This window comes from Hordeum vulgare, chromosome 7H (assembly GCF_904849725.1).
Source record: "Hordeum vulgare subsp. vulgare chromosome 7H, MorexV3_pseudomolecules_assembly, whole genome shotgun sequence".
In the NCBI taxonomy this organism is placed as follows: Eukaryota; Viridiplantae; Streptophyta; class Magnoliopsida; order Poales; family Poaceae; genus Hordeum; species Hordeum vulgare.
This window is the reverse complement of record NC_058524.1, coordinates 495,711,905-495,722,235: the sequence shown is the minus strand read 5'-3', so window position 1 is coordinate 495,722,235 and position 10,331 is coordinate 495,711,905. Positions and strand designations below refer to the sequence as shown.

At 41.9% G+C, this 10,331-nt stretch overlaps 1 pseudogene; it reads right to left on the bottom strand.

Moving 5' to 3' along the window:
• Positions 1-7,007: 7,007 nt before the first annotated feature.
• LOC123409152 lies at positions 7,008-7,802 on the bottom strand (annotated as a pseudogene).
• Between the last annotated feature and the right edge of the window lie 2,529 nt (positions 7,803-10,331).

Genomic DNA, 10,331 nt, shown 5'->3' with positions numbered 1-10,331 from the left:
TTCGGAGAGGGGAGATCGTCGCCATCGTTATCACCAACCTTCCTTCATCACCAATTCCATGATGCTCTTCACTGTTCGTGAGTAATCTCATCGTAGGCTTGCTGGACAGTGATGGGTCTGATGAGATCTATCATGTAATCGAGTTAGTTTTAACGGGGATTGATCCCAAGTATCCACTATGTTATGAGATTGATGTTGCTACTACTTTGCCATGCTTAATGCTTGTCACTAGGGCCCGAGTGCCATGATTTCAGATCTGAACCTATTATGTTGTCGCCAATATATGTGTGTTTTAGATCATATCTTATAAGTTGTAGTCACCTACTATGTGTTATGACCCGGCAACCTCGGAGTGACAATAGCCGGATCCACTCCCGGAGATGACCATAGTATGAGGAGTTCATGTATTCACCAAGTGTTAATGCGTTGGTCCGGTTCTTTATTAAAAGGAGAACCTTAATATCCCGTAGTTTCCATTAGGACCCCGCTGCCACGGGAGGGATGGACAATAGATGTCATGCAAGTTCTTTTCCTTAAGCACGTATGACTACATACGGAATACATGCGTACATTAGATTGACGAACTGGAGCTAGTTACTTATCTCTCCGTGTTATAATTGTTGCATGATGAATAGCATCCAGCATAATCATCCATCACCGATCCAATGCCTACGATTTTTTCCTACTGGTCCTTGCTACATTAATTTGCCTCTACTGTTGTCACTGTTGCTACTATTACTCTGTTGCTACTGCTGTTACTTTGCTGCTACTGTTGTCACTTTGCTGCTACTGGTTACCGTTGCTACTGCTGCTATCATACTACCTTCCTACTGATACTTTGCTGCAGATACTAAATCTTTCAGGTGTGGTTGAATACTCTACCCTTGAAAACTGTTGTGATCCCCTATACTTGTGGGTTATCAATGAGGAAGAAAGTCGGAGTGCAAGAGGTGAAGTCAAGCAACAAGATTAAGGAGGTGAATGTAGAAGTTAATCATGTTGTTCCTGTAGGATTAAGAAAGAAAGCCAAACTGAGTCCTAGTAGTATTAGGATTCCTAGTCCTGGTCTATTTCCATAGTCCCTTGTGGACGTTTATAAAAGGCACCCTAGGGGTGTTGCTTGTAACACCAGAAAAACAAAAAGCAATACAAAGCACAGGACTGACACGGCCTTGTTTGCCATCACATCGAGCGTCTTGCAAGTTCGTGTGTGTTTAGTTTCCGCCGGGATCGATCAAAGCATCACATGCATCAAGCTAGTTCAAGCTAGCTCAACGGAGATCCATCCACCTGCCTGCTAGCTTGCTTGCTAGTTGCACGTACGTGAAGCTCCGGGGGAATATTCAGGGTCCAAAAGCCAACAAAGAGAACCAGCAGGAAGGACCATGCAGCCGCCATGTCGTCGCATGTCTTCCCCGCTAGCAGCACGCGTCGCCGAGAAGATAACGAAAACCGTGCCACCGAGCATCACGCTACTCGGCATTGCCGCCCGGGCAGGACTTACCCACACCAGATGTTGTTGACGTGCAACTGTTCCTGACTTGATGCCTCCACGGCAACGGAGCCAGAAAAGAGCTGCTTCCAGTTGCTGAACAATTAGAAATTATCTTGCAATAGCCCACCGGCGCGTGGGCTCGCAGCAGTTTTCGAGGGTAGAGTATTCAACCCAAATTTGTTGGTTCGCGCAACGGGAAGTGAAAGAATATTCTCAAGTATTAGCAGCTGAATGCGTCAGATTCAACCACACCTGAAAGATTAGTATCTACAACCAAAGTATCAGTAGCAAAGTAGTATGATAGCAACGGTGCCAGAAACAATTTGTTGACGGCAGACTATTCCTAACGGTTGTATCAATGGCGCTAGTAAGTTGCCCGTGGACGGGAAATATTCTTTCCCAGCAATGGTGCCAGAAAGAGTATTGTAGCAGGTAGCAGCAGTGTAACGAGTAACAACAGTGGCAAGGAACAGCAGTAGTGACAACAGTAGCAAGTAGCAACAGTAGTGGCAGCAGCAGCAGGACAAAGCAAGTAACAGTGGCAGCAAGTAACAGTAGCAGCGACAGTAGTAACAGCAGCAGAGCAAAGCAAGTAACGACAGAAGTGGGACAAACTCGTAGGCAATGGATCGGTGATTTGTTAGATGAAATTCATCATGCAACAACTATAACACGGAGAGATATGTGACTAGCTCCCGTTCGTTGATGTGATGTAGGCATGCATTCCGTGTGTAGTCATACGTGCTTAGGGAAAAGAACTTGCATGATCTCTATTGTCCATCCCTCCCGTGGCAGCGGGGTCCAAATGGATACTACGGGATATTAAGGTTCTCCTTTCAATAAAGAACCGGACCAACGCATTAGCACTTGGTGAAAACATGAACTCCTCAAACTATGGTCATCACCGGGAGTGGTTCCGGTTATTGTCACTCCGGGGTTGCCGGATCATAACACAGAGTAGATAACTACAACTTGCAAGATCGTATCTAAAACACACATATATTGGTGACAACATAATAATTTGAGATCTGAAATCATGGCACTCGGGCCCTAGTGACAAGCATTAAGCATGGCAAAGTAGTAGCAACGTTAATCTCAGAACATAGTGGATACTAGGGATCAATCCCCGTCAAAACTAGATCGATTACATGATAGATCTCATCCTACTCATCACCGCCCAGCGAGCCTACGAATAGATTACTCACGAATGATGAAGAGCTTCATGGAATTGGATAGGGAAGAAGGTTGATGATGACAATGGCGATGATCTCCTTGATCCGGAGCCCAAAACGGACTCCAGGTCTGCCCTCCAAATGAAGAACAGGATGTGGCGGCGCCTCCGTATCGCAAACGCGATGAAATCTTCTCTTTTTGATTTTTTCCGGGACGAAAGGGAATAAATAGAGCTGAGTTTGGGGGCGACAGAGCCACGTGGGTCCCACAAGCCCTGACGCCGCGGCGTGGGGGGGTGGCCGCGGACACAGGGCTTGTGGCCCACTGGCTCACCCCCTCCAGTGGATCTTTGTGTAGGTATTTTTCATATTTTCCATAAATATTCTTCGTAAATTTTCAGGACATTCCGAGTACTTTCATTTCTGCACAAAAACAACACCATGGCAATTCTGCTAAAAACAGCGTCAGTCCGGGTTAGTTCCATTCAAATCATGCAAATTAGAGTCCAAAACAAGGGCAAAAGAGTTTGGAAAAGTAGATACGATGGCGACGTATCAGATGTCAGCTTGAAAAGGAGGGAGTTCCCACGCCACCAGCCACCGCGAGGAGCTTTGCCCAAGTGGCTCTGGTCGACGACAACAGTGGTAGGGGAGGGAGGGAGTAGAGTGAGGAGGTGGGTGCATGCCACCGCCGCGTGAGTCGACCGTTGGGGCAAGGTTTGCACGATCATAGATCTAGGATTTTACGATAGGGTGTCATATTCCCCACATACAATTTGATTTTCACAACATATAATGTAAATAAAATTGTTTTGTCACGATTACTATATAAATACTTTAATATAGTCTTAGTAGCGTAATAATTCTGCAAATATATTAAAGATAGGCTTTAACTTCTTAACTGCAGCTAGTTATCTTGGGTAAAGCCCAAGTATACCACACGGTATAATCTATATATGATACTTGGAGAGATGTCACGAGAATTAATCCACTCGGTTTCAGGCTTCGTATAACCAATACTACTATTTGTTTTGGCTGAGCTGAAGGTCAGAAAGAAAGCAACTGCGAGTGTTCTCGATTCCAGCAATGATTAAAATCTATTTTTTTCTTCATCACTAGATTTCAATTGTGTCACCCAATGGAACTCAACTAGATCTACTCATGTGCACGGATTTTATAAACAACTAAAAAATGACTTATGCATTACCACTACAAGAAATATGTCAACTAACGACCTTCAATATTGGTCACCGAATGGTCATTGATTTTCATTTGCGACCTTATTACGACCAAAAACAAACGATCAAAAGCTAAGGGTCTCTAATGAACTATAACGACCTTTTTGCTGGATTGGTCGTAGGATTTTACGACCAAATGAAAGCATTTAAATTATTTTGGTCACTAGCAATCAGCCCATGCCACGTCGGATCTGACATCGCAAGCTCACGTGGCATAGAATCAGCCCGGTTCAATTCGGTGTTTTTAAATGGCTCGAGCCCATTAATCCAGCCCATTTAATGTTTTTTCTATTTATTTTGCTTAGCTGCATGGGCCTGGCCCAATAATCCCCAACATTTTAGCCTTTTTTATTTTGGGTTTTTGGCCATTTTATTTTTGTACTGGTCCCACTAGTCAGATAGGTCCCACATGTCATACTGATCTCAAAATTCGAATACACACCATAGATTTTGTATGTTGTCAAACAATTTTCATAAGTGGGTACCCCTTGTCAGGTTTCCATTTCATAGGTATACAAATCACATACAAAATCAATTTTTTGAACAGATTGCGGAACAAATGAAATTCGTCCAAAACAACACTAAATTATTCTATTAAAACCTAGATATTCTACTCTTCGTTGAGTAGGGCTTCATGGCTTCGTACTTCCAGCTTTCGTTTAGGCATGAAGCTCCTGGAAAAGTGAAATCACCACATTTTTAAGTAAGAGCTACAATACAAGAATTGATAAAGACAAGGCAGAACAACAAGTAATTCTCACGATGACCTGTTTAAAAAAATTCATCAAGCTAGCATGACTCCTAGCCAAAAGTGGTGGTTAATAAAATACACTATGGAACAAAGGTGCTCCCGATGTAGCAGATTGAAATAAGAAAAGAGTCTCCATTTCTATTTGTCTAAGCTGAAGAGACAAAGTCTCGGCATTTTGAAACAGTATGTCTGTCTATATTTTGATATGTCCATTCATATCAAAGGGTCTGAATTCAAATACATCAAATAAATAGAATTTAAATGCCAAGTAATATGCAATCCCCAGCACAACATCAGAAATTCTGTGTTTCTAACCTCTATTGACAACATTTTCTAGCAAGAACATATTGATTGAATTGAAAGCAATCACAAAGTATGCAACCCAATATTTTTTAAGGCTCCTAAATTCATCATAGAGAAACTAAAAATAATATTCACTCCATATGACAGTAAATCCCCTACCTGACTAAATTGACAGGTCCACAAATTACTAGTAAGCTGGCTACAAATTTATCCACTCCATATGATAGTAAATCTAAGAAGTAGCAATCTATTCATCCAACGATGTAATATATAAGCAGTTGCAATAAATAACTACAGGCATACGACAACTCACACTGGCAGTAGCGCAAACTACAGGTTACCATAGTGACTGAACCATGTATTTCACAATAGATGTATTAAAATAAGACACATGATACCTAAAGAAAAATTATTCATTCATGAGACTAAAAATAATATTCAGTTTGACACAACCTGAACTGAAATCAACCAATGCAGCCTTTCAACTAGAGATTAACCGTAAAGTAAACGAAATAGGAAGCATGTGCACTGGTCTCAAAACTCTACCTGGTTTTGCTAGAAACTTGTGAGTGATAATATACTTATCATGTTGCCCTCAACGGACCTCCGAGGAAACAATCTGCATACGCAATCAGAAGATAAAAATGATTCTCATTTGGCCATCATTTGTAATATCCAAAAATCAACAAATGCTCCAAAGAAAAGAAAAGACGTCCAAAAGGTGTTACAGTATAGGCCAAGTATCAGGACAACATAGATGCACACAACACAAACACGAGTATATAACCACACAAAATGGATATTTTTCCACAACAATGGGCAAGTAGACAGAGTTGTGCAGTTTCTACTTGGTACTCTGTTTACCACACAAATGGGCCATGTGCATGATATATTGTTACAGACCACTGATCGTTTCCTAATCTAATCTACTAGAACATGGCACATGACAACAGTTCATACGAGACAAAGGGCGGTGCATACTTGCATGTAGAGAACAAAATTAGGGTCGTCTCTACAGCACTGCAGAGCCACGATCCGACAACGAGTCATGCTACTAGCCTATGAGACAGACAGAATGGAAACATGTTTAGTGTCTTGTGGGGGAGAGACTACGCACAAAAAGGGAAACATTTTGTCAAACTAAAGAAATAAGCATATACCATTCAGATTTAGTAACCAGTGCTAATTCTTGGTAGTGCTACATGAGATCAGGATGGCAAACTCATTAGCAGCACCAAGTTCCTATGATATGGGTGTCATACACATGAATAATCCGACAGACAAACAGATGACCCCTGGACCCCCGAAATCTATGCGGGCATGCACAACAGCACGCATGGGGCATTAGAATCCAGGGCCAGGAGAGGAGACGATCATCATCAGCAGCAGCAGCAACATGAGAGAGAAAAAACATAGGCGGCGATACGGTGCGCTAGGGAGTGGGGAGAGGAGGACTGGAGGAGCTTACGATGGCGGTGGCGAGCGACGAGGTGAGGCCTCGGTGGCGCACGAAGCAGAGGAGCAGCGAGGCTGCCATGGCTAGAGTGGTGGCGAGGTCTGGTACGGGACCCGAGTCAACCCCTTCCATCTACGGAACATCGTCCTCGCGAATCTTGATCAGTGCTTCAAATAATGGGACATAATAAAACTTTATTGTGTGCAAACTAAACATATTCGCTATTAGTAAATTATGTGAATATGTCATTCAAAGATTCATATTTTTGATATTCCTACATTTCAGATTTTGATTATCTATTGACTATAAATAAATATATTGTGTTGTATCTTGCTGGAACATGGATATCTGGGGATTTTTGGTGCAACAATTTAAGAGTGGTTCCGTGCATCAGATTTACATAGCCTACAGCTCTAAACAAGTGCTTCAAACAATGAGACGCGGATAGAGTGCGTTATAAGAAATTAATGTTCCAGCTATAGAGAATCATACAAAAAAATAATGCTCCAACAATTTAATCACTCGAATGTTCCTGTGATTTTTTTCAGTAATATTTTTTTCAATTTAATCACTATGTTGGGGCTCTAGCAACTTAGGAACCACAGGAGATCGACTCAAAATGACAACCGCCTCTGGAGTGACATATGCAGACGGCTATGATCTTGTCATCCTTGTGTCCCTGTTAGATAAATTATTAAAAGAGAGTATGATATAAATACTCTATAAGCTTAATTAAGGCCCAAATGGTGGGTGGAAAGTTGACTTCTACGCTTGTACAGAGATGAGGGGATTGGTTTAGCGTGCCTGATCGATCATAGGCATGAGGCCGATGGCCCTGGCCCGGAGGAAGGTGCCGGGGAGGACTGGTTCCTGGTTCGATACGAAATGAAATAATCAACACGCAGTTGTCACAGGAAAAGAACCTTCGATAAATGTAGACCGTGATGCCTTAACAGGGATGTCAGTTTGCACTTCTCATAACAGGACGACGATTGGAGCATGGATCGGTTCACACACCTGCATGAGGACGAGAACATCGATGGGGTCGTTGTCCTCGCAGAGGGTGCGTGGGACGAAGTCGTAGTTGTGAGGGTACACCACGGGGGAGTAGAGGATCCAGTCAACCTGACAGAGATGATGACGATCTTCTTGTCGAGCTCGTACTTGACCTTGCTGCCCTTGGTGATCTCCACCACCATGGATATGAGAGGAAATGGAAATGGAGAAGGGGCTCACCGATCTTGAGGTCGTGCCACGGGTGGGCGGTGACGGACCTCCGGGCGAGGGAGGAGAGGATCCGCTTGTTGAGCGGGGGCTTCTGTCGCTTGGGCTCCGCCGCCTCCTTCTCGTCGGCGGCCTGTCCTTTGGCTCCGCTGTCCTCACTCATCCTCGATCCGACAAAAAACGAGTCTGATTTGCTGTGCGCTGGATCATTGCGCAGCTATGAGGACGGGATGGATGGAATAGGTCGGCGTGGGTGGTGGCGGAGGCGAGGGAAAGGGTTTTGTGGGGGGAGAGGAGCGAGTCTGTCGAGAAGATGGGTGCGACGGGGTGGGTGGCGGCGTGATGGGAGTACGAGGGGAGAGTGCGGAGGCTAGGGTTTTTGGGGTGGGGAGAGGGGATAAGGATGGATCAGAACGAGGTGAGGGAAACCGTTGGATCCGTTAGCATCCAATGGTATATGATGCATGATCCGCGTGACATGGCTATGGTCCAATCAAAATGGAGTATGCATGTACGATGTTATGACCATTTAAAATTGGTCGTAATCGATTAAAAATAAATTAGAATTTTGATGTCTGGATTGATCCATGGTCAATCGCTAAGTACTGAAGTTTCTATGTGTGGATTGATCCATGGTCAATCAATGTGTTACCTGATAGTTGAGTAGTGCACCACTACAGGATTTGAATTGTACAAACACAAGTTTTCATTTTCTTTCGACGGAAACTTCATTTTCCATTTTTCGAGTGCCCAAAATGAGTTTTTTTGTGAAGGACCTACCATATATTGGACCAAATAATTTTTCTAACATACTAGGCCACATTTAATGTAAGATTCACCAAATGGTTGGGTGTCAAGAGCTTTTATCCACCTCTAATGAAAAAGACAAATTTTCGTTGAATTAGGTGGAAGCGGGTCAAATTTGAACTGCAGCTGCATTATAGTTTGCTCTTTATTTTTCCCAAAAATTATTTCTAGGTACACAAGTATCTATTTAATCAGAGAAACTCCAAAATATTTCCAAGATTCAACCACTAGGTAGGAACGGTCATACCTGCTATTTTGACCACATTTTGAAATGGCCATGAAAAATTCAAAAAAATCAAAAAATGGAAAACCTTTGCATTGTGTCATTATATGTGACAAAGTTAACAGGAAAAATAATAAACTTGTAATACGACAATTATTTTTAAAAAATGTTCTTAGAAATGGGCTATCATGTGTGAAGATTCATGGCTTTCAAGCCAAATGGTCAATCTTATGACCACATTCATGACATAGTTTGTTGAAATGATATAATATTATGCAAAAGGGTGCATATTGGAATGGCAAACAATGTTTATTAAGGAACTTTTCATTTTCCTTGTATTTAAAAATCGTTTTCTATTTTTCAAGTGTCCGAAATGAGTTTTTTTGTGAAGGACCTACCATATATTTGTTTTAAAATTGTATCCTATCATTTTTCTAAAATACTAGTCCATATTTAATGTACAATTCATCAAATGGTTGGGTGTTAAAAGCTTTTATCCACCTCTAGTGAAAAAGACAAATTGTCGCCGATTCACTAGGAAGCGGGTCAAGTTTGAACTAGAGGTGCATCATAGTTTTCTCATGATTTTTTTCTAAAATCATTTTTAGGTAAAGAAGTATCTATTTAGTCAGAGATCAAACAAAAATTTGGCAAGATTCAACCCCTAGCTATGAACGGTCATGCCCGCCGATTCGATCGCATTTTGAAACGGGCATAACAAATTAAAAAAATCAAAAAAATGCAAAACCTTCGCGTTGTGTCATAATATGTGACCAAGTTACCAGGAAAAATAATAAACTTGTTATACGATGATTATTTTAAAAAAGTGTTCTCAGAAATGGGCTATCGTGTGTGCACATTCATGGCTTTCAAGCCAAATGATCAATCTTATGGCCACATTCATGGCATAGTTTGTTGAAACGATCTAATATTATGCACAAGGGTGCATATTGGAATGGCAAACAATGTTGATTAAGGAAGTTTTCATTTTCCTTGCATGAAAAAATCATTTTCCATTTTTCAAGTGCCCGAAATGAGTTTTTTTGTGAAGGACCTACCATATATTTGTTTCAAAATTGTACCATATCATTTTTCTAAAATATTAGGACATATTTAATGTACACTTGACAAAATGGTTGGGTGTTAAAAGTTTTTATCCACCTCTAGTTAAAAAGACAAATTGCCGCCGATTCAGTAGGAAGCGGGTCAAATTTGAACTGCAGCTGCATTATAATTTGCTCTTTATTTTCCCGAAAATCATTTATCGGTACATAAGTATCTATTTAATAAGAATTACATGGTGTGGTGGCTTGACGCCGAGGTTTGGATGGTGATCGAGGGCCCCAATTCTAGAGCTCGTGAACTTGCATGCGAGCCGCATGGTCACCGCGTTACCATTGTGTTGCCACACATTCTGGATGGAATAGGCATGTCTGGTGGGTTAGACATTCCCTCGGTAGGTGTCAGGAAGAAGAATACAATAGAAGAATCTCACGAGGAGGCCGAACTAAGCTCAAACATGAATTAGCAGCCAAGTGTTTGATTAGCCGTGCGGGTAATGCACATAGACAATGGGCCTAAATTTTTGGCTTAGGATGATCATCTACTAAGGAGACTCTCTTGCCAAAAGTTTAGCTCAAATGGATGAACCTAGGTGACACT